We start from the raw sequence: 25,915 nt of genomic DNA on the forward strand, positions 1-25,915 counted from the left end.
AAGGTAATTCTACCTTTCACTATGGGTGATGATGTAATGGCTGAGTAACAAATCATTCAGCAGAGGTGTTTGAGAAGCTACTCTGGAACTCACAAAAAAAAAGGATTGACATGAGATGTAGTGACCTTAGAGTTCATGAAGTCCACTCCTACATTGGTCTTACTAATGAAAAAACAGAAGTCAGGATTAGAAAACTGACCTCCTAAAGAGCATACAATTATTTTTTGCTAGACCAGAATTTGAATTCAGGTTTTCTGACTCAAAATTCAATGGTCTTACACTTCATACTGCTAAACCTTTCTAAATGATGATAAATCTTGTACATAAAGATATATGTGTGTATATATGTAAAGGCATGTATGTGCATGTATTCTTGTATCTTTAACCGTTCTGGAATACACTTATTGTCTCAATCTTTTTTTGTTGAAAAATTTTGATTCTCTAGCCTTGCTGTAATTTCATCTTCAACTCATCGTTTTTAACTCCTCATTCTCAAGGTTAATATGCCCAACATATTCAATGTCTTATTGATATTGCTATAGTTATCAATTCTATGCCAAATAAGACAGAATATTCTTTCAGTGTACTTCTGTGTATAACTAATAATTTTGTGACTATGAATTGTGTGAACTCTGTTTAAATCAACGCATTTTAAAATGATTTCAATAATTCACTTATTAATTAATGTTTATTAAATGCTAACTATATTATTTACACACTTATATATATATGTGTGTGTGTCTGTGTTTATATATGTGTGTGTATACATATATATGTCATATACTCTGTTAAGCATTAGGAGATGTAAAAAATAAATTAAAATATGATACCCACCTTCAAAAAGATCAGTATAATGGAGAAAACAATACAACCAAACCTGCATAATGCTTACATAAAATATACAGCGTGAATGGAAGTTTATGTTGGAATGAAGGCATTAAAATTGTGTAAAGGACAGCAAAACCTTTTTGTAGAACACGGGATTTGAGATTAGTCTTCAAGAAACCCAGGAAGAGTTGGAAATTTCCAGTGATACAAGAAAATGAATGAATAAAAGTGTATTAAGACAAGAAATTGTTGTGATCAAGGAAAAAACAAATATGGTAGTGTAACTGCATCATAGTGTATGAGGAGAAAAGCAAATTATGACAATTTTGTAATTGTAGGAAGGGATCATATTCTGAAAAGTTTTAAATTGACAGCACAGCATTTTGTGTTGGATCTTAGAGCTAACAGATATTTGAATTGTATATGTTATGGGAATACCTCTGGTTTAGGAAAACTGCTTTTGTATCTGAGTTAATGGAGATTGGGAGAGACTTGAGGCAGAGAGAAAAACTAAAAGTTTATCATGATAGCTCAGAAATGATGTGATGAGGGATCAGGCACGTAGCGATATTTGTAGTAAGGAGATCATACATGTGGTGAATGTTATAGGACAAGTGAAGGAAACAAAAAAAACTATTTATTGCCTATTATGTTCATACACTGTTCTAAGTCATTTATAAATGCTATTTTCTTTGAGAAGGTAGAAATGATAAAACCTAGTAAAGACCCTATATATGGAATGAGTGTGAATGAGGAATTAAGTTTGTGAGTCTTAGTCACTGAGAAGTAACTATGAATTTTGGAAGACTGGAATTGTGTAGTGAAATGTTGCTGAAAGTGGGGCCAAAACGACAGAGTCAAAGCAGGGACCTGTTAGGTCTCTCCCCACAAAACCCTAAAAAAAACTATGCACAACGACTCTGAACAAATTCTAGAGTGGAGGATGCCACAGAATGACTGACTGAAGCAGATTTCTAGCACAAAACAATTTTCTAGCACAAAACAATCTGCAAGGGTCTATCCCACCAGACTGGAAGTGGAGCACAGTTCTGAATGGGCCACAACAGCCTGAATGGAGCTATAGCAAGTCTTACGGGACTGAATCATTTATGACTGCTGCGTTTTCCTCACTTCTCAATTTACAAAAGTCAAAGCGAGTTTGGAATGTCAGGTGTAAGGGTCTCTCACTTGGCTGAGAGGGGAGCATAGTCCAGCCCCAGACGCAACCCTTACCCAGCCCAGAACCCAGCCTAGGACCCAGCCCCAGAGTGGTGGCAGCCACTGCTGAAAAAGAGGCTGCTTCTGTAGCCCTCCACTTAGCAAACAGCTCAAAAATCAAGTAATAGGGACCAAAGCTAAGATGTTGGAGTAGAAACGTGAATCTGCTCTAGCTCTTCCCTTACAGCCCATAAAATATCTGCAAAAATTGAAACTAAACAAATTCTAGAGCAGCAGAAGCCACAAAATGACTGAGTGAAAACGATTTCCAATGCAAGACAGTCTGGAAGGCCAACAAGAAAGGTCTATTGCAGAGCACAGACCAAGAGAGGAGTAAACACCTCTCTCATTCTATGTCACTTTGGAGAAAGTGAAAACTTTCAATTCCCTAGAGATGTCTCAGAGAACACCTGCACAAAACCTCTTAATCCTAGGATCGTATACCCTACACTTGAAAAAGGGCTCAAAAGTCAAGTAATTGCCTGGGGAAAAGATCAAAAAGGGGGAAATATAATACTATAGAAGGTAACTTTCATGGCAAAAAGATATTTTCTTCCATCCTTTCAGATGAGGAAGAGCAAAGCATGCAATCAGAAGAAGAAAACAAGCTCAAGGTTCCTACATCTAAAGCATACAAAAACATATGGAATGGTCTCAGGTCATGGAAGAGCTCAAAAACAATTTTGAAAATCAAATAAGAGAGGTGGAGAAAAAATTGGGAAGGGACATGAGAGTGATGTAAGAAAATCATGAAAAAAGTCAACAGCAAGCTAAAGGAGACTCAAACAATTTTGAAGCAAATAACATTTTTAAAAACAGAATAACCTAAATGGCAAAAGAGATCTAAAATGCCCATGAGGAGAATGCCAAATTTGGCCAAATGGAAAAGGAGGTCCAAAAACTCACTGAAGAGAATAGATCGTTAAAAATTAAAATGGAACAGAAGGAAGCTACTGAATTTATGAGAAATCAAGAAATTATAAAACAAAACAAAAAATAAATACAATAGAGGACAATTTGAAATATCTCATTGGAAAAACAACTGACCCAGAAAATAGATCCAGGAGAGTTAATTTAAAATTTATTTGTCTAGGTTATTAAAAAAAGATCCTAGACATCATCTTTCAAGAAATAATCAAGGAAAACTGACCTGATATTCTAGAACAAGGGGATAAAATAAAATGGAAAGAATTCACTGATCACCTCCTGAAAGAGAAACCATACGGAAAATTCCTCGAAATATTGTAGTCAATTTCCAGAATTCCTGGGTCAAGGAGAAAATATTATAAACATCCAGAAAGGAACAATTCAAGTATTGTGGAAACACAGTCAGGATAACACAGGACTCAGTAGCTTTTACGCTAAGGGATCAAAGGGCTAGGAATACAATATTCCAATGGGCAAAGGAAATAGGATTAAAACCAAGGATCACCTATTAGCAAAACAGAGTATAAAATGTCAGGGGAAAAAATGGAATTTCAATGAAAAAGAGTACTTCCAAGTATTATTATTGAAAAGTCTACAGCTGAATAGAAATTTGACTTTCAAGTACAAAATTTAAGAGAAACATGAAAATGTAAGTAGGAAAGAGAAGCCTCAATGAACTCATGAACTCATTAAAGTTCAACATTTTACGTTGTTACATGGAACGATGATATTTATAACTTAAAAAACTATATATATATATACATATATATATATATCCATATCCATATCCATATCCACATACACACACATAAACATACACTTATACGTATATGGATATACATATATGCATACATACATATGTATACTTGTGCATACTTGTGTGTATATGTGTACATATATATGTGTGTGTATTCACACACAGAGGGCACAATGTGACTTGGACATGAAGGGAGAATACCTAAACAAATAAAATGACTGTTGAGTGGAATGTACTAGGAGTAAGAGAAAGGTAGAGTTAGAATGTACCAAATCATATCACATAAAAGAAGCCCGAAAGAGCTTTCACAATGTAGGGAAAGTAGGGAGAGAAGAAAGAAAATAAGTGGGTCTTAGTCTTATCGGATGTGGCTTAAGGAGGGAATAATATATAGGCAATTGGATATGGAATTTTATTTTACCCTGCAGGAAGGAAGGGAAGAAGAGATAGGAAAGGGAAAATAATAGAAGGGACAAGAATTTGCGGAAAAGGATAATCAGAAACAAGCACTATTGTGGGAGGACAGGTCAAGCAAGAGAATGAAATAAGTGAAGAACAGGATAGGACTGAAGGAAATGTGGTTACACTTTTGCAACATAACTATTGTGGAAGTATTTTGCTTGACTATACATGTATGACCTATAACGAATTTCTTACTTTCTCAGTGAGGGTGGGTGGGGAGAAAGGAAGGTAGACAATGTGAAACTCAAAGCTTTCAAAATTAATGTTAAGAACTGATTTTTTCTCACAACTGGGAAATAAGATGCACAGGCAATAGGAGTCTAGAAAACTATTTTTCTCCACAGGAAAAGAGAGGGAAGGGTGATGCAAGTAGGGGAGTAATAGAAGGGAAGAAAGAGGAGAGGAAGGGGTGGATGAAGTGCACGCTATCCTGGGATGTGTCTGGAGAAAGATGGAGAAAAAATTCTGAATTCAAATTCTTGTGGAAGTATATGTAGAGAATTGAAATATAAATAAATGATATTTTTAAATCAAGTAATTGGTTGGGAAAATGAGCAAATGGGGATGGGGAAAAACAGATTATAAATTCTTACTTTCTCAGTGAAGAGGTATTTTCTTATATCACTGATGATGATGAAGATCCAAATATACAACTAGAAGAAGACAAGAAAGCCAAACCTCCTGCCTACAAAGCCTCCAAGAAAAATATGAATTGGTCTCAAGTCATGGTAGAACTCAAAAAGAATTCTCAAAATCCTATAAGAGAAGCAGAGGAAAAACTGGGAAAGGAAATAAGAGTGGTGCAAGAAAATGATGAAAATGAGTGAACAGCTTGCTCAAGGAATCCCTCAAAGTCTTGAAGAAAATAATAGCTTTAAAATTAAACCAACCCAAATAGCAAAAGAGGTCTAAAAAGTCAATGAAGAGAAGAAATTTTAAGTAAGGTTTTAGTAAAAAGAATACAACGGCTAATCACCAGAATAATACATGATGATCAGGTAGGATTCATACCAGGAATGCAGGGCTGGTTCAATATTAGGAAAACTATTAACATTATCCATCTTATCAACAACAAAACTAACAAAAACCACATGATTATCTCAATAGATGCAGAAAAGGCTTTCGACAAAATACAACACCCATTCCTATTAAAAACACTGGAGAACATAGGAACAAAGGAACTTTCCATAAAATAACAAGCAGTATCTACCTAAAATATTCATCAAGCATTATATGCAATGGAGATAAGCTAGATGTATTTCTAATAAGATCACGGGTGAAACAAGGATATCCATTATCACCACTATTATTCAATATGGTGATAGAAACGTTAGCTGTAGCAATTAGAGAAGATAAAGAAACTGAAGGAAGTAGAATCGGCAAAGAAAAAACTAAGCAATCACTCTGTGCAGAAGATATGATGATATGATGATATACTTAGAGAATCATAGAGATTCAAGTAAAAAACTACTTGACAAAATAAACGACTTTGGCAAAGTTACAGGTTACAAAATAAACCTGCAAAAATATTCTGCCTTTCTACATATTAGTAACAAAGTCCAACAGCAAGAGACAGAAAGAGAAATCTCATTTAAAGCTAGGGTAGACACCAAAAAATATTTGGAGTCTACCTGTCAAAACAAATCCAGGGACTACAAGAGACTTTTCACAGAAATAAAGTCAGATCTAAGTAAGTGAAAAAACAACAGTTGCTCATGTATAGGCCAAGACAATACAACAAAAATGACAATTTTACCTAAATTAATTAACTTATTTAGTGCCATACAAATCAAACTATCATATAATTGTTTTCTAGAGCTGAAAACAATAATATCGGCATTCATCTGGAAGAACGAAACGTCCAGAATATCAAGGGGACTAATGAAAAGAAATACTAGGGCAGGTGGCCTAGCATTCCCAGATTTCAAATTATATTATGAAGTAGCAATTATCAAAACGACTTTGTAGTGGCTAAGAAACAGAAGGGTAGGCAAGTGGAAGATGCTAGGTACTCAAGGCAATGAATATAGCGTCTAATGTTTGACAAACCGAAGGATCCCAGCTTCTGCGATAAGAACTCACTGTTCGACAAAAACTGCTGAGAAAACTGCATCACACTGTGGCAGAAAGTAGGCATAGACCAATGCCTGCCACCGTACACAAGAATAAAGTACAAATGGGTACACGATCTAGGTATAAAGATTGATATTATGGACAAATTCGTGGAACATGGTGTTGGGACTGGAAGCTCAATTCCGTGTGGACAGTCTCGGGCAGGTAAAAGTGGTACTTCTAAATCTTAGAGTCTTACGAGGCCCTCCATGAACAGCGGGGGTTCGAGAAGGTCAGACTGAGCTAGCTCGGCTAGCTCGGGTATTTCCGCCTCTCCCCGGGAGATACGTGATGGGTGGAGTCTCCCTGCCCTCGAGGTCGTCCCGGATTGGAGCACACCTAGTTACCTAACAGCACGGTATTGAGATGCAAACTGTGTGGCTAAAGGTTAAGTAGGATTGAGGAAGCCTAAAAGCTCTCTTAGCACGTGTGGAGCCAAAGAGAAAAGTAGGGCTCCGCTTCTTTTCTTTCCTCTCTCCCCTCCCCCTCTCTCCCCGCTTGTACTTCTACTTCCAATCCCTTAAGCTTAGCCTCCTTAGGAAATCTCCCCCTCTTCCTCCTAAGGAAGACTTTCCCTGCACTTGTAACCGATTCCCTGGAATAAAGCTCAACCCCTGTTCGACTCTGGAACGTCCTTTCTCTCATATGTGCATCCGGCGTGGCCAGCCGAAGACCTGGGACAGGTAGGAAAGACTCGGGTAGCCCAATACAGGCCTCTAGGCTTGGCAACATGGAATAGTGTATTTCTCAGATTTATATGGAGAAGGGAAGAATTTTTGACTAAAGAAGAGATAGAAAGCATTATGAAGTGCAAGATGGATAATTTTGATTACATTAAAGTGAAAAGTTTTTGCACAAACAAAACCAGTGCAACCAAGATTCGGAGGGATGGAGAAAACTGAGAAAAAAATTTTGGAGCTAGTGTCTGTGATAAAGGCCTCATTTCTAGAATATATAGAGAACTGAGTCAAATGTCCAAAAATACAAGTCATTACCCAGTTGATAAATGGTCAAAGGATATGAACAGGCAGTATTCAGAGGAAGAAATGAAAGATAACTATAGTCATATGGAAAAATGCTCTAAATCACTATTGATTAGAGAGATTCAAATCAAAACAACTCTGAGGTACCACATCACACCTATCAGATTGGCAAACATGACAGAACAGGAAGATGATAAATGTTGGAGAGCATGTGGGAGAGTTGGAACAATTGTTCGTGGGCTGATCTAATCGTTCTAGAGAGCAATTTGGAACTATGCCCAAACGGCTACAAAAATATGCATATCCTTTGACCCAGCAATACCGTTTTTAGGACTGTATCCCCAAGAGATCATAAAAATGGGAAGGGATCCCAGATGTACAAAAGTATTTATAGCAGCACTTTTTGTGTTGATCAAAAACTGGAAATCAAGGGGATGCCCATCTATTGGGGAATGGTTGAATAAATTATGGTATGTGAATGTAATGGAATGCTATTGTGGTATAAGAAATGATGAACAGGAAGACTTCGGAGAGGCCTGGAAGGACTTACATGATCTGATACTCAGCAAAAGGAACAGAACCAGGAGAACTTTGTGCACAGCAACGACCACAGTGTGCGAGAGTTTTTCTGGTGGACTTGAAATTTCATTGCCACGCAAGGACTTAAAAAAATTTCCAATGGTCTTTTCAGGCAAAATGCCTTCCACATTCAGAGAACGAACTATGGAATTCAATTGCAGAATGTAGCAGACCATTTTATTTTTTATCACGTTTTGGTTTGTTGTAAGATTTCTCCTATTAATTTCAATTCTTCTACACAGTATGACTATAAAGAAGATGTATTTAATAGGAATGTATGTGTAGAACCTATATAAAATTTTATGCCATCTTGGGTAAGGAGAGTGGAGGTAGCGAGGAGAGAGGGGAAAAAAAACTTAAGTTCTATAATAGTGATTGTAGAACACTGAAAATAAATAAAATTAATAAGAAATAATAATTAAAATAGCAGACTGCACGTAGTCTTGTGATGGAGATAGGGGTTAAAAGAGACTGAAAAGGGCTAAACAAAGACTGATGTATGAGACTACATCCTTAGCTAAAGGATGAAGGAGCAGTGGCGTGAGAAGATTGAGGATATATATGTATGTATGTATATATGTATGTATATTTATATATGTATACATGTATGTATCTTTATGTATTTTTATAATACATATGTATTTTATATACAGTGATATTATACATAATATTTTATAGTATTTTAACATGTACTAATAGAATATAGCATAGAATATAATAACTACAATAGTCTTTCTACAAAAATGCCTATAACTATATATGTATACATACATACATATATATGTATGTGTACATGCATATATTTTTATAGATAGACTATTGGGATGAGTTGGAGAGTTCATTGACTATGAGGGTTTATACAAAATCCTCAAAGAAAAAAGTCCCTTTTGGATTTACCTAATACAAATACGAAGTCTACCCTAACTCATTTTCATGATATTATCTATCTCCATTTACCAGTAGATGAATAGTGCGTCAAGTGTTAAATGGCAAGAGTAATTAAAAATAGAAATTTCAGAAGGCATGACTGGTAATACCAGAAAGATTTAAGGAATTTGAGTGACATGGATAGCGTTGAGTTGGAAAGATATACCACACGTGGAAGAGGAGGAGGGAGATTCAGTGTAACCAGAGTAAAATTGATGACCTAGGAAAGAACTGAGAAAGGAAGTGACTGAAGGCTATGACTAGGATAGAACAAGATTAGGGATGATAAGAGAAAGAGAGTTTGGATGAAATAAGATGATAATCAGATTAAGGAATTTGACAAACAAAAAAGAAATACCATGGAACATTTGTGGGTGATAGCAGGATCAAGAGTAATATTATTTTCATATTTAGTCAATTTTGAGTGATATAGTAGGTCATGAGAACTGACTAATTTCAGTGACCAGGAAATCATGAGGGGTTAGGATTTTGCCTGTTATGGTCCCCTAGTATTAAGGGAAGACATGAGGCAGAGAAAAAAATATAGTTAAGCAGGCCCTGAATTCCTTTAGGAAGTGTGCAGCCTGTCCTAGGCATGAGTAGATAGTGGCTACACGAAACATGTTTGGGTGATAAATTTTAATTGAATAAATCTCAAAAGAGGATGAGTTACTGAAAGATGGTGTAAAGGGGGAATATGGGAGTGGCAATAGAAAGAGGGCTGGTATAGAAGTGGTAAGGTGTTGAGGTCTAACTACTATGTGACAATTGGGGCTAGGAACTGGTGATACAAAGCTATGGAGCTTGCATTCTCTTGAATGAGGACACATTCCTGTGCAATTATATGCGACATATAGACAAAACAAATCAAGATAACTCAGGGGATAGGCAAAAAATAAAATCATAAAAGAGTTCAGGTCCCAGGCAGTGGTTGGGATGAGGAATAATGTTCTTTTAATATTATTTGAATATTCATTAAAGGAATTGGCGAAGTTTAGCCCAGAGAATAGGAGATGTAGTGTGAGGGTGTAAAAGGGGAAATAATGTTGTTCTCAAATATCTGGAGGGATGTGCTGTGGATGAAAACTGTGCCTTATCTTTGTTGACCTCAAAGAGTATTGTTAGGTACAATGAATAGAAATCAAAACGGGGCACTTTTGATTCCAAGCCAGGAAAGTTTCCTATTGGAATTCATCAAAATCACAGGTATCTAGAGGTTATTGGCTCTCCTTCTTGAGAGAGTTTCAAGTACCACAAGACCAAATATCTTCTCCTCCCCTCCTTCTTCCTTCTCCTCTTCCTCTTCTTTTTCACCTTCTTCTCTACACAGCTTCAGAAAATAATTCTTTCTTTCTTTATTTTAAGTTTTCAGCATTCGTTCCCACAAAATTTTAAGTTCCAAATTTTCCCTCATCTCTCCTTTCCCCTCACCCCAAAACGCTTTGCATTCTGATTGCCTCTTCCACAAATGTGCCCCCCTCCATCTAACACCCCTCCCTTCCCTCATCCCCATCTTCTCTCTTGTCATGTAGGGCAAGATAAATTTCTATACCCCTTTACCCATATTTCTTATTTCCCAGTTGTACGTAGAAACAATTCTCAACATTTCCTCCTAAAGCTTTGAATTCCACGTTCCCTTCCTCCCTCCCTCCTGATAATGTTTAATATAAAATTTTGGAATAATCTCTTTGTTCTCTCTGAAGCAAACTCAGATAGTGCCTCTTCCTATGTCAGCAAAAGCCAGCCAAGGCTGACTCTACATTCCTTAAGGAGACCTTTAACCTAAGACACTATCTTGAATAATGGGACGTTTTCCATATCTTAATATTTGTAGACCTACACTATGTTATGGCATGTTAATGGTAAAGAAAACAGACATCTTAGGTCGTAATTTCTAATGAACTTTGTTTACCCTTTCCTATGTCAGTTATCTGTTTAGGGCAGGAAGCCTGCCACTTATTAGTGGTGGGATTTCCGAGACATATGTTTACCCAGCTTGGAATCCCAAGGCCTGACCAATATTGCTTTGCTAATTGTCCTGTCTTACTGAATTTATGATTTGTTCAACTAGGAGAGTTCTTTTCTCACGGCAAAATGTATATAGGCCAGAAGATTTCTGCACTGGGTAGCCAGAACATTTCTGGCTCCATAATGCATTATGTAACTGTTTTCTTTAATAGGGAATTGATTAATTAATTAAATCATAAAATGTATGCATTTAGCCATGTTGCCTTTTCTTGGTAAGTTTTCAGGTCAACACTCCCCACCCATCCCTACCGAAAAGACAAGCAATTCAATATCAGCGATATTTGTGCAGTTTTTCAAATCACTTGCATAATAGTCATGTTGTGTAAGAATAACTATATGTCCTTCTACCCTATCCTGCCCTGCATTTCTTCTATTCTCTCTTTTGACTTTGTCCCCACCCAAGAGTGTTTACTTCTAATTGCTCCTTCCTCCATTTGTCCTCCCTTCCATCATCCCCCCCTACCATGCTTATCCCCTTCTCCCCTACTTTCCTGTAGTGCAAGATTGATTTTCATACCAAATGGAGTGTGTATGTTATTCCTTCCTTGAGTCAAATGTGATGAGAGTAAGCTTCACTTTTTCCCCTCTCACCTTCTGCCTTTCTCCCTCCACTGGAAAAGCTTTTTCTTGCCTCTTCTATGAGAAATAATTTGCCTGATTCCATGTCTCCCTTTCTCCTTCCAATATATTCCTCTCTCACTTCTTAATTTTATTTTTTTAGGTATGATCCTTTCCTATTCAACTCACCCTCTGCTCTGTCTCTCTCTCTCTATCTGTAAATACATACATATACACACACACAGAAATATATATGTGTGCGTGTGTGTGAGTGTAATCTTTCCAACTACCCAGATACTGAGAAAAGTTTCAAGAGGTAGAAATATTATCTTTCCATGTAGGAATGTAAACAGTTCACATTTAGTAAGTCCCTTGTGATTTCTCTTTCCTGTTTACCTTTTCATGCTTCTCTTCATTCTTGTGCTTGAAAGTCAGATTTTCTTTTCAGGTCTGGTCCTTTCATCATGAATGCTTCAAGTCCTCTATTTTATTGCATGACCGTTTGTTCCCCTGAAGTATATTAGTTTTGCTGGGTCTATGATTCTTGGTTTTAGTCCTAGTTCCTTTCTGGAATATTGCATATCAAGCCCTTCAATCCCTTAATGCAGAAGCTGTTAGATCTTGAGTTATCTTGATTGTATTTCCACAACACTTGAATTGTTTATTTTTAACTGCTTGCAATATTTTCTCCTTGACCTGGGAACTCTGGAATTTGGCTGCAATATTGCTAGAAGTTTCTCCTTTTGGATCTCTTTCAGGAGGTGATTGGTGGATTCTTTCAATATTTATTTTTTCCTCTGGTTCAAGAATATCAGGGCAATTTTCATTGATAATTTCATGAAAGATGATGTCTAGGCTCTTTTTTGGTTATGGCTTTCAAGTAGTCCCATTATTTTTAAATTGTCTCTCGTCAATCTATTTTGCAGGTCAGTTGTTTTTCAAATGAGATATTTCACATTATCTTCCATTTTTTCTTTCTTTTGGTTTTGTTTTGTAATTTCTTGGTTTCCCATTAAGTCATTAGCCTCCATCTGCTCCATTCTAATTTTTAAAGAACTGTTTTCTTCGGTGAGCTTTTGAACCTCCTTTTCCATTTGACTAATTCTTCTTTTTAAAACATCTTTATCCTCAATGGCTTTTTGGACCTCTTTTGCCAATTGAGTTAGCCTATTTTGAAATGTGTAATTTTCTTCAGCATTTTTTTGCATTTCCTTTAGCAAGTTGTTGCCTTGTTTTTCATGATTTTCTTGCATTGCTCTCATTTCTCTTTCCAGTTTTTCCTCCACCTCTCTGACTTGATTTTCAAAGTCTTTTTTGAGTTCTTCTATGGCCTGGGTCCATTGCATATTAATTTGGAGGTTTCGGATGCACAAACCTTGACTTTTATGTCGTCCCTGATGGTAAACATTGTTCTTCCTCCTCTGAAAGGATCGGAGAGAATTCCTGTTCTGTATAGAAAGTTTCTATAGAAAGTAACCTTCTGTAGTCCTATTTTTCCCTTTTTTGGGCATTTTCCCAACCAGTTACTTGACTTTTGGATCCTTAGTCAAGAGTAGGGTATACTCTGGGGACTTGTAAGTTGTCAGTTCCTCCAAGGTGACACAGTCAAGGGAGGGGAGTAACTCCCTGGCCTGGTTGGTGACTGAGGTTCAGATCCTCTGCTCAATTCCACAAAGGTCTTTAAGCTGACACTCCAAAAATGCCTGCCCTCGCTACCACCACAGCAGCCCCAGCTGCTGCCACCTGCCTGGGGCCGGGACTGGGGGAGGATCCTGCTCCCTTGTCACAGAGTTGATAAAGCTCTCTCACTGACCTTTGAAACTGCGTCTGGTGTTTGTGAGTTGAGGGACCTGCCAGCCTCCACTGCTGCCTTGCATTCTGCCCCTGAGGCCTGCGCTGTTCCTCCTTGTCCTGGAGATGCAGCCAAGGCTAAGCTGCACTCTTCTCTGCTTTCGGTGCCACAGACCTTTCACTTTGGCCTTCCAGGTCACCCTGTCCTGGAAATCTCTTCCACTCTGTTGTTCAGTGTCTTCTGTTGCTCTAGAATTTGTTGAGAGTCTTCCTTTATAGGTATTTTATGGGCTGTGGGGGAAGAGCTAGAGTATGTGCATCTTTCTACTCCACCGTCTTGTCTCTGCCCCCCAGAAAATAACTCTCCTCCTGAAAACTGGTGCTTTTAAAAACATTTTGATAAAAAGAAAATGAACAACACAATGACACCATATATATAATAGTGGGAACTGATTGTTGGTATATCAGTTTGTTATACGTTTTTTAACATTAACAGACATACAAGTACATACAAACACACGCAGCTACACAAAAAGCCATTTTGTCCAATGTGATGACTTTATGATCAAGAGCTGAATACCCAGTTTAACTCAGGAAAGAAAAACTAGTCTAGCCCTTAGGACAACTGCTGAAGTTGATTAGACTTTAGGAATAGTTCTACCTCAGTCCACTAAGAGTAGGAAAATTCTTCACTTGTGCTTGTTAGTAGTTCTATGTCTGAAACAGAATCATGTATTCCATAGAGGACAGTTTCCTTTGGAAAGCAGTTTTGTAACCAGACTTTCCTCACGATATTCTTCATGTCAATATTTCTAAGGGAATATAAGGAAGGCTAGAACATAGGAGCAATGATGGTGTAACAGAGGGTAAACACCTTATCTTCATTGAGAGAATTACCAGTAGGCACATAGGTGAAGATGAGGTGCACACAGAACATGATGACTACAGTCATGTGTGATTCACAGGTGGAGAGAGCCTTTCGCCAACCCTCTGAGGAGTGAGTCCTCAAGATGGTCAGGATAATGATATAAGAAATAAGCAAGAAAATGAATATCAAAACACTTAGCATCCCACTAGTACCAATTAACAAAAGAACAAGCAAGAAATTATCTGTGCAGGGTAGCTTTAGCAGAGAAACACATCACAGAAATAGTGGTCTATTTTATTGGGACCACAGAAAGGCAGTTGAACTGCAATCAATACTTGATTGATTGAATGAAGAAATGCCTCTATGCAAGAGGTTAACAAGATAAGATGGCATACCTGTTGACTCATGATGACCATGTAATGCAGTGGCTTAGAGATGGTGATGTAGCAATCAAAGGCCATTGCTACCAAGATGAAGATCTCTGTGGTACCAAAGAAATGAGCACAAAACTTCTGGGCCATACAGCTGCTGTATGAGGAGCTGGTGGTTTTCTGAGCCAATAAGCCCACAATAAAATTTGGAGCCATAGTGGATGTGAAACAGATATTCATGAAGGACAAGTAAGGAAAAAGTACATGGGCTGTTCATTGAGTTGACTAAAGCTGATGGTGGTAAGGATGAAGAGATTTCCTATCAAGATCACAAGACAGAAATGTGAAAAGAAAATAAAATTGATGTCTTTGACCTCTTGATTATTGAACTGACCAAGGAGGACAAATTCAGTGATTATTTTTTCTATCCCCTATGACTTCAGCACTGAGGTGAGTGTACAGGGAAACGTTAGTATGCCTGAAACTAGAAAAATCATGAATAATATTATTTATTAAATACCATCACTGATAACCATGAATTACCTAAGAAGGAAGAGAATATGATACTTATTAAGTTCTTGGCTCCATTTTAATATTTTCAATCAATAAACATTACTTAAGAGCATACTATTTTTCCAGGGATGTTAAGTGCCAGAATTACATAGAAATGCAAAAACATAGGCCTTGCCTTTTTCCTTCTTTCTTTATTTCTAAAATTTAAATACTCAACAAGAAAAGAAAAAGAAGAAATATATAAACTTAAATACTGATGCAAAGGCAGTATAAGTAAAGAAAAATAAACATTGCCATGTGCACAGCAGAATTTAAGAGAGGATTCAAAATATAGAGCAATAAATTTCCCTTTCAAGTAAGCCCATAGGGCGGAGCCAAGATAGCAGAGTAGACACACACACATACGGTAGCTCTGAATCCACAGACCATAAAATATCTGTAAAAAAGAACTTCCAACAAATTTCGGAGCAGCAGAAGCCACAGAACAATGGAGCGGACAAGATTTCTGTTTCAGAGAGCATGAAAACCTCTCACAAAAGGTCCTCGTGCTGTGCACCCTGAGCCCAGCCCTGTATTAGCCACGCGGCGCCAAGAGGAGCGGATCCGAGCAGGGAGCAGATCCGAGCAGGGAGCAGATCCGAGCAAGCTTTAGGGATGGGATCTCCAGCAGTCGCGAGGGTCCCTCCACCCACAGGTGACAAGGGTTGGTGAGAGAGTCTTGTTGGGGGGCCGAGAGGGAAGTGGGGTGTCCCCATAACTCAGGCTCCCTCGGGAGGCAGCAGAGGGGGTGGCAGCTGAGAGGGCCTCCCCAAGCAGCCAGGAGCCTGGATTCATTGTTGAAGGTCTCCACATAAACCCCCTGAGGGAACAGAGCCCGTGAAGCAGCCCTGCCCTCACCTGAGCACTTGAACTTAATCTCACACTGAATAGCAGCCCTGCCCCCGCCAAAAGCCCTGAGGCTGGGAAGCAGCATTTGAACCTCAGACCCCAAGCGCCAGCTGGGCAGATCTGGAGGCGAAGTGGATGTGAAGAGAATATTCAGAAGTCAAGACACTGCTGGGAAAATGCCCAGAAAAGGGAAAAAAAATAAGACTATATAGAAGGTTACTTTCTTGGGGACCAGGTATTTCCTCCCTTCCTTTCTGATGAGGAAGAACAATGCTTACCATCAGGGAAAGACACAGAAGTCAAGGCTTCTGTATCCCACACATCCAAAATAAATATACCATGGGCTCAGGCCATGGAAGAGCTCAAAAAGGATTTTGAAAATCAAGTTGGAGACGTGGAGGAAAAACTGGGAAGACAAATGAGAGACATGCAAGCAAAGCATGAAAAACAATTAAACACCCTGCTAAAGGAGACCCAAAAAAAATGCTGAAGAAAATAATACCTTGAAAAATAGGCTAACTCAATTGGCAAAAGAGGTTCAAAAAGCCAATGAGGAGAAGAATGCTTTCGGGGGCGGAGCCAAGATGGCATAGTAGAAACACATGCATACACTGGCTCCAAACCCACAGCCCATAAAATATCTGTAAAAAAGATTCTGGAGCAACAAATTCTGGAGCAGCAGAATCCACAGAACAATGGAGGTGATGAGACTTCTGTTCCAGAGAGACCTGACGTGAAAGGTCCCTCACGCCCTGGACCAGGAACCGAGCCCATCCCTGCCTTGGCTGCAGCATCAAGAGGAGCGGATCCAAGCAAGCTTCAGGGACAGAATCTCCAGCGGCCGCAGAGGTCATTGCACCCACGGGCCCCAAAGGTTGATGAGAGGGTCTTCTAGGCTTGCTGAGAGGGGAGTGGGGTGCCCCCATAACTCAGGCCCCCTAGGGAGGCAGCAGCGGACTGGGGCTCCCCAAGCAGGCAGGAGCTCGGCTCCATTGTTGAACGTCTCTGCATAAACCCCCTGAGGGAACTAAGCCCCGAATGGCAGCCCTGCCCCCACCTGAGCACCTGAACTTGATCTCACACTGACTAGCAGCCCTGCCCCCACCCAAAGCCCTGAGGCTAGGAAGCAGCATTTGAATCTCAGACACCAAGCACTGGCTGGAAGGATCCCGAGGAGAAGTGGGTGTGAAGAGAATATTCAGAAGTCAAGTCACTGGCTGGGCAAATGCCCAGAAAAGGGAAACGAAATAAGGCTATAGAAGTTACTTTCTTGGTGAACAGGTATTTCCTCCCTTCCTTTCTGATGAGGAAGAACAATGCTCACCATCAGGGAAAAACGCAGAAGTCAAGCCCCCTGTATCCCAGCCCACTCAATGGGCTCAGGCCATGGAAGAGCGCAAAAAGGATTTTGAAAATCAAGTTAGACAGGTGGAGGAAAACTGCGAAGAGCAATGAGAGACATGCAAGCGAAGCATGAAAAACAAGTAAACACTCTGCTAAAGGAGACCCCAAAAAAATACTGAAGAAAATAACACCTTGAAAAATAGGCTAACTCAATTGGCAAAAGAGGTTCAAAAAGCCAGTGAAGAGAAGAATGCTTTCAAAAGCAGAATTAGACAAATGGAAAAGGAGGTTCAAAAGCTCACTGAAGAAAATAGTTCTTTCAAAATTAGAATGGAACAGATGGAGACTTTATGAGAAACCAAGAAATCACAAAACAAAACCAAAAGAATGAAAAAATGGAAGATAATGTGAAATATCTCATTGGAAAAACAACTGACCTGGAAAATAGATCCGGGAGAGACAATTTAAAAATTATGGGACTACCTGAAGGCCATGATCAAAAAAAGAGCCTAGACATCATCTTTCATGAAATTATCAAGGAAAACTGCCCTGAGATTCTAGAACCAGAGGGCAAAATAAGTCTTCAAGGAATCCATAAATCACCTCCTGAAAGAGATCCAAAAAGACAAACTCATAGCAACATTGTGGCCAAATTCCAGAGTTCCCAGGTCAAGGCGAAAATATTGCAAGCAGCTAGAAAGAAACAATTCAAGTATTGTGGAAATACAATCAGGATAATCCAAGATCTAGCAGCTTCTACATTAAGGGATCAACGGGCGTGGAATAGGATATTCCAGAAGTCAAAGGAACTAGGACTAAAACCAAGAATCACCTACCCAGCAAAACTGAGTATAATACTTCAGGGGGAAAATTGGTCTTTCAATGAAATAGAGGACTTTCAAGCATTCTTGATGAAAAGACCAGAGCTGAAAAGAAAATTTGACTTTCAAACACAAGAATGAAGAGAAGCATGAAAAGGTGAACACCAAAGAGAAGTCATAAGGGACTTACGAAAGTTGAACTGTTTACATTCCCACATGGAAAGACAATATTTGTAACTCTTGAAACTATTCAGTATTTGGGTACTGGGTGGGATTACACACACACACACACATGCATGTGCACACACACATAGAGACAGAGTGCACAGAGTGAATTGAAGAGGATGGGATCATATCTTAAAAAAAATGAAATGAAGCACTGAGAGAGAAATATATTGGGAGGAGAAAGGGAGAAATAGAATGGGGCAAATTATCTCTCATAAAAGAGCCAAGCAAAAGACTTATTAGTGGAGGGATAAAGAGGGGAGGTGAGAGAAAAACATGAAATTTACTCTCATCACATTCCACTACAGGAAGGAATAAAATTTTGTGAAAATGAATGTTAAAAGTTAAATAAATAAATAATTTTAAAAAAGAAAGCCCATGTGCTAATTCCTACAGTGTGTTCAGAGATACGTTGTCTACAAGTTTTCTTTTGTTCCCTGTTATATATTATTTACTTTGTATTATTTTCTCCTTCCTTCCCCCTTCCCCCAGAAGGCTATACAAATACACACACAGATATACACACACACATACGCGTGCACATATCCATGCATACATACATAAAAACATGTTTACACATACCTATTCACATACATATAGTTACATGCACACACACACACACATATATATATATCCTATAATCATACATATGCATATACATTCAAATATATCTATGTATGATTGTACATTACTTGTTAGTCCTCTTTTCTCTGAAGGTAGATAACATTTTCTGTCAAAACACCAAGTATTTCTATATTTTTCTAAGTCCTCCAATTCATTTTTTTCAATACCACAGAATGATACCAACCTTATACTACCTTGTTGCTTTAAATAGTCTAAAATATTAATTAATATGAGTGACATACTGGAATTTCTCTATTTTTTTAAAATCTATTTTAGCTTTAACTTTGGCTGAGATCATGATGTAACCTAGGCATTTTTTCTAATAAATTCTACTCGTACTTTTTATTTTATGTTTGTAGCCATCTCTTATTTTCTATCCCTCCTAAATACTTTACTTTATGTCTACACAATACCTTGCCTCTTATCACTTAGCCTACCCCCCTCCAAAGATCCTTCCCTTATTCTCTCTCCCCATTAATCTAGACACACTTATGTACCCTCTTATCTTTTTACCTCTCCCTCTTTCCTCTGAAAATAGCTCCCCCTCACTATCCCATTACCCTTTTATTTCATTCTGAATTTAGAGGACTTTTTTAAACATTACACACACACACACACACACACACACACACACACACACACACACACACACTGTTTCCTCTTTAACCCATTCCCAAGAAAAGTATGAGTCTAGAACTACCAGCCCTCTTCCCCATCTAATTCCTCCTTTAATTCTTTCCTTTATACCTCATTTGTATAAGATAATTATTCTTTGGACATTTTTTCCAAAATTGTTTTGCTTTTTACAATCAAGAATACTTACCTGTACCCAATCTTTCTTTCAAACTCCCCAATTCTTAAATACAGTCTTAGAATACAGTTTACATTTCCTCACATAAAAAGTAGTCTGTCCTTATGAAGTCCCTTATAATTAGTCCTTGATGCTTACCTTATACTGCTCTTTCATATTGAATGTCAAATTTTATGTTAAGTTCAGGTTTTTTTCAATAAATTCCTCAAAGTCTTGTAACTCATTGAATATCTATTTTTTCCCATAGACCTTGCACCAAAGGAACTTTTTTTTTTTATAAAGAGGTAGAGAATATCCAAACAACTATGCGTATACCAAATATCTTGTGTATGTAAATATATGTTTATGTTTATCTATCTTCTAGTTTGTAATAGAGAGATATTGGTATCTATCTGCATCTATCATATATCTACTTATTTAGTCATCATCTACCTATCAAAATGAGATTAATCCCAAAAGGACAAGACTTGACATGGAGTCGTAAGGAGAATCAAATAAGTACTCTGCAGAAGCTTAGATTTGAGCAACCTTGCCTGGGATTCATATAACTAGGTAGTGTCTGAGGCTGGATTTGAACTCAGATCCTCCTGACTCCAGGGGGTCAGTGCTCTATCCACTGTGCCCCTTAGATGTATTGTAATTTAACCAATCTTAAAGGAAGTCAGGAAGAGCAATAGGAAAAGGTGAACAGGGAAAACATTCCAGGTGATGGGGACTATAAATGCAAGGGAAGTCAGATTACAAAGAATTTTACGTGTCAAAATTAAAAAGAATATGTTTGAAACTGGAGGACATATTGAGATACTAGAGTTTATTAGATAAATAAATGACATAGACGGATCTGTACTTTAGGAAAATCATTTCGTTCATTGAGGAAAGGAATAATTGGAATTAATAAAGACTTGATTCTGGGAGACTTTTACAATACTCCAGATGTGAGGTGATTAGGCCCTGTCCTAAGGTGACATCTGCATGAATGAAGAGAAGAAGACATATATGACAGCTGTTGAAAAGGTAGAAATAACAAAACTTGATATCAGATTTGATATGCTTAATAGATGAGGAATAAAGGATGAAATCAAGATTGTGAGTCTATGTGACTAGAAGGATGAATTTACCATTAAAAAAGAAACAATAGGAAATTTGTGAGTAATGGATACTTTGGAGAGAAAACAATGAGTTCTGTTTCAGACATAATGATTTCGAGTTTTCTTTAGGATATCCAGGTTAAGGTTTCCAGAAGGTATGTTGTTACTCATGACTCTAGCTAAGGAGAGATACTCTGACTGGATATAGAGATCCATCAGAAAAGTGATAACTACGTTGATGAGTGATGAGTGAGTGCAGAGCGCAAAATGGAGAGACAACAATAAATCCTTGGAGTACCCCAAAATACAGTGGATATGAGATGGTTTATGATCCAAAAAGAGGGGACAGCGTTCTGATATACTGCTACACATTCGTCAGATTGCTGAAGATGAAACACGACGGGAAAACTGAATTATGGAGAGGTTGTAGGAAGACAACATATTATTTCAGAGTTGGTCACAGTGTGATTAAGTACAGCTATTCTGGAAAATAATTCAGTAACATACAAATAAATTTATTACATTGTTCATTTCCTTTGACACAAAGTTACCACTGCTGTGTTTTGTACTGGACGTAGTAGAAACTAAAAGATAATAATCATTTGTATAAAAAACGGGAAAATAATAGTGTTTCTAATTTAATAAAACAAAATAAACGACATAAGTTTGACAAACTTGGAGAAACTCATCAAGAGTAAAGATTTCTTACTTACTTCTATATGATCCCTTGGAACCACATGCCATTAAGGAAATGGAGAAAAGATAAAAGAAGAAAGGAAAGAAAGAAAGAAGGAAGGAAGGAAGGAAGCATTTGGATTTAGGAAATTTCACAGAGGTTTCTGTTATCCTAGGTTCCTCCCATAAATGCAAATCCTATCTGTACACTTTGACACAGCACTGTTACTACTTGGTCTATTTCCAGAGATGATTAGGGAAAAAGGAAAAGTGTCTTTCTTCATATTTTCTTTAAATTTAATTTCAGGATTTATAAGTCAAAATAACTTTTTGTTCAAATTCATTCTTTTTTTATTTATAATGTTCTATAATCACTACCATAAAACTTAAATGTTTTTCCCCTCTATCTACCCCCCACAACTGCTCTCCCTCCACAAGACGGCCTACAATTCTATATAGGATCTACACATACTTTCCGATTGAATACGTTTTCACTATAGTCATGCTGTGTAGACGAACTAAAATAAATGGAAGAAATTATCTAACAAATCAAAACACAATACACACACACACACACACACACATATGATCTGCTACATTTTGCGAATGAATTCCATAGTTCTTTCTCTGAGTGTGGAAGACATTTTGCCTTAAAAGACCATCGGAAATTTGTTTTTTTTTTTTCTTTTTAAGTTCTTCTGTTGTTACGAAGTTCCAAGCCTACTAGAAAAAACTCTCACACACTCTGGTCGTTGCTGTGCAAAAAGTTCTCCTAGTTCTGCTCCTTTCGCTCAGCATCATATTTTATGTAAGTCCTTCCAGGCCTCTCTGAAGTCTTCTTATTCATCATTTCTTATGGCGCAATAGTACTCCATTATATTCATATACCATAATTTATTCAGCCATTCCCCAATTGATGGGCATCCACTTGATTTCCAGTTTTTGGCAACTACAAAGATTGCTGCTATAAGTACTTTTGTACATTTCCCATTTTTATGACTTCTTGGAGATACAGTCCTAAAAGTGATATTGCTGGGTCAAAGGTTACTCACATTTTTGTAGCCCTTTGGGAATACTTCCAAACTGCTCTCCAGAATGGTTGGATGAGCTCACAGCTCCAACAACAATGAATTAGTGTTCCAACTCTCCCACATCCTCTCCAATCTTTATCATTTTCCTTTCCTGTCATGTTTGCCAATCTAATAGGTGTGATGTTGTACCTCAGAGATGTTTTGATTTGCATCTCTCCAAGAAAAAGTGATTTAGAGCATTTTTTCATATGATTATATGTTTAATTACTTCCTCTGAAAATTGTCTGTTCATATCCTTTGACCATTTATCAATTTGGGAATGACTTGTGTTGTTGTACATTTGACTCAGTGCTCTACATATTCTAGAAATGAGGCCTTTATCCCTGAGATTAACTGTGAAAATTCTTTCCCAATTTACTACATTCCTCCTAATTTTGCTTGCTGTGTGATTAAGGAAATTTATGGTTCAGATTCGCACCTACAATAAGACACATTTGAGAAGAAGAAGCTGGATATTTTATTGATTTACAGAAAGGCAAACGCATGAACAGTTTAGAGTTATAGCAGAAATAATTAATATAGCCTAATACTAATATAATTATAGCAATATTAATAGAAATATAAGAGGAAATAGAAAAACATCACCAGTTCAGGGAAGCACAAACACCTGAATTTTCTCAGCTGGGGAATCCCGGGATACAGCTTTCAGGGTCTGAATTGGGAACAAGTAGTCCCAGGCAGAGCGTCGTCTCCATGGGTGAGATTCCGAGGACTTACACTAAGCAAGGAGAGTTTATAGGGACCTAGACAAAGAAGGCTTTTTGCCAACGGCTCCAAACACTGTTCCAAGCTGGTCAGGCACATGGCCATGGGAATACAGATGTTTGTCCATCAAGAAGATATCATACGGAGGCCACAAGATATGTTAATTAATCATATACTGGGAGGATTAGCCAAATCTTCCAAGTATTATCTATGAGTTCCGGGAGTGGCTAGTTCCCAAAACATTAATACATGGCCAACTCACATATGTTATATTCCTTGAGAGGTCACCAAAAGGACAGAGTGAACTTACTTTATTCAAGGGATATGAAATATTCCTTCACTTGCATTGGGTTTATTTGTGCAAAAACTTTTCAGTTTGATGTAATCAAAATCATCCATCTTGCATTTCATAATGCTTTCTATCTCTTTTTTAATAAAAAAATTCATCCCTTCTCCATAAATCTGAGAAATACACTATTCCTTGCTCTTCAAGTTTCTCCATGGTATCAATCTTTATATTGAGATCATGTACCTATTTGGACTTTATTCTTGTGTACGGTGTCAGGGATGGGTGTACACCTAGTTTCTGCCACACTGTTATCCAGTTTTCCCAGCAATTTTTTTCTGACAATGAGTTCTTATCTCAGAAGTTGGGGTCCTTGGGTTTATCAAACAGGAGTTTGCTATATTCCTTGCCTACTGTGTCTTGAGTGCCTAGTGTATTCCACTTGTCTACTATTGTGTCCCTTAGCCAATACCAAGTGGTTTAGATAATTGCTGTTTCATAATACAATTTGAGATCTGGTAGCCCTAGGCCACCTTCCCTAGCATTTCTTTTCTTTAGTCCCTTTGATATTCTGGATCTTTTGTTCTTCCAGATGAATTTTGATATTATTTTATCCAGCTCTAGAAAACAATTATCTGAGAGTTTGATTGGTATAGCATTAAATAAGTAAATTAATTTAGGTAGAATTGTCATTTTTATTATATTAGCTCGGCCTACCTATGAGCAACTGATATTTTCCCATTACTTAGATCTGACTTTATTTGTGAAAAAGTGTCTTGTAATTGTATTCATATATTCCCCAGGTTTGTTTTGGCAGATAAACTCCCAACTATTTTATAGTGTCTACCCTAGCTTTAAATAGGATTTCAATTTCTATCTCCTGCTGTTGGACTTTGTTGCTAACATATAGGAATGCAGAAGATTTGTGCAGGTTTATTTTGTAACCTGCAACTTTGACAAAATTGTTTATTATTTCAAGTAGTTTTTTACTTGAATCTCTGGGATTCTTTAAGTATATCATCATATCATCTGTAAAGAGTGATAACTTAGTTTCTTCTTTGCGTATTCTTGTTCCTTAAATTTCTTTATCTTGTCTAATTGATACAGCTAGCATTTCTAGTATCATATTGAATAATAGTGATGATAATGGACATACTTGTTTCACCTATAATCTTATTGGACAGGCATCTAGCTTATCTCCATTGCATATAATGGTTAGTGAAGGTTTTAGGTAGATACTGCTTATTATTTTATGGAAAGTTCCCTTTATTCCCGTGTTCTCCAATATTTTTAATAGGAATGGATGTTGTATTTTGTCGAAATCTTTTTCTGCATCTACTGAGGTAATCATGCCGTTTTTGTTAGTTTTGTTGTTGATATGATCGATAATGCTAATAGTTTTCCTAATATTGAACCAGCTCTGCATTCCTGGTATGAATCCTATCTGATCATAATGTATTACTCTCGTGATAAGATGCTGTATTTGTTTTGCTAAAATCTTATTTAAAATTTTTGCATCTATATTCGTTAGGGAAATTGGTCTAGAATTTTCTTTCTCTGTTTTGTCTCTTCCTGGTTTAGGTATCAAAACCATATTTCTATCATAGAAAGGATTTGGGAGGACTCCTTCTTCCCCAATTTTCAAAAATAGTCTATATAGTATTGGAATTAGCTGTTTTTAAATGTTCGACAGAATTCACATATGAATCCGTCTGGCCCTGAAGATATTTTCCTAGGGAGTTCGTTGATGGCTTGTTCAATTTCTTTTTCTGAGATGGGGTTGTTTAAGTAGTCATCTTCCCCTTCTGTCAATCTGGGCAATTTGTATTTTCTAAAATACTCATCCATCTCATTTAGATTATCGAATCTGTGGGCATAAAGTTGGGCAAAGTAACTTCTAATTATTGTTTTAATTTCCTCCTCATTGGAGGTGAGTTCACTCCTTTCATTTTTGATATTGGCAATTTGATTTTCTGCTTTCTTTTTTAATCAGATTGACCAAAGGTTTATCAATTTTATTAGTTTTCTCATAAAACCAACTTTGTTTGTATTTCATAATTCAGTAGTTATCTTAGTTTCAAGTTTCTTAATCTCTCCTTTGGTTTTCAATATTTATAATTTGGTATTTATTTGAGAATTTTCAATTTGTTCTTTTTCTAGCTTTTTCAGCTGCATGCCCAAGTCATTGATCTCCCTTTTTCTCTATTTTATTTATGTAGGCATTCAAAGATATAAAACTTACCCTAAGAACTGCTTCTGCAGTATCCCATAAGATTTGATAGGCTATCTCACTATTGTCATTTTCTTGAATGGAGTTGTTGATTGTTTCTCTGATTTCTTGTTTAACCCACTCCTTCTTTAGGATTAGATTATTTAGTTTCCAATTGAATTTTGGTTCATCTTTCCATGACCTTTTATTACACATAATTTTTATT

The 25,915-nt window shown here is 37.3% G+C and overlaps 1 pseudogene; it reads right to left on the reverse strand.

The window, feature by feature from the left end:
* Positions 1–13,840: 13,840 nt before the first annotated feature.
* On the reverse strand, positions 13,841–19,791 carry LOC140516874 (olfactory receptor 4S2-like; annotated as a pseudogene).
* Positions 19,792–25,915: the final 6,124 nt, after the last annotated feature.

Source organism: Notamacropus eugenii, chromosome Y, assembly GCF_028372415.1.
Source record: "Notamacropus eugenii isolate mMacEug1 chromosome Y, mMacEug1.pri_v2, whole genome shotgun sequence".
NCBI lineage: Eukaryota > Metazoa > Chordata > Mammalia > Diprotodontia > Macropodidae > Notamacropus > Notamacropus eugenii.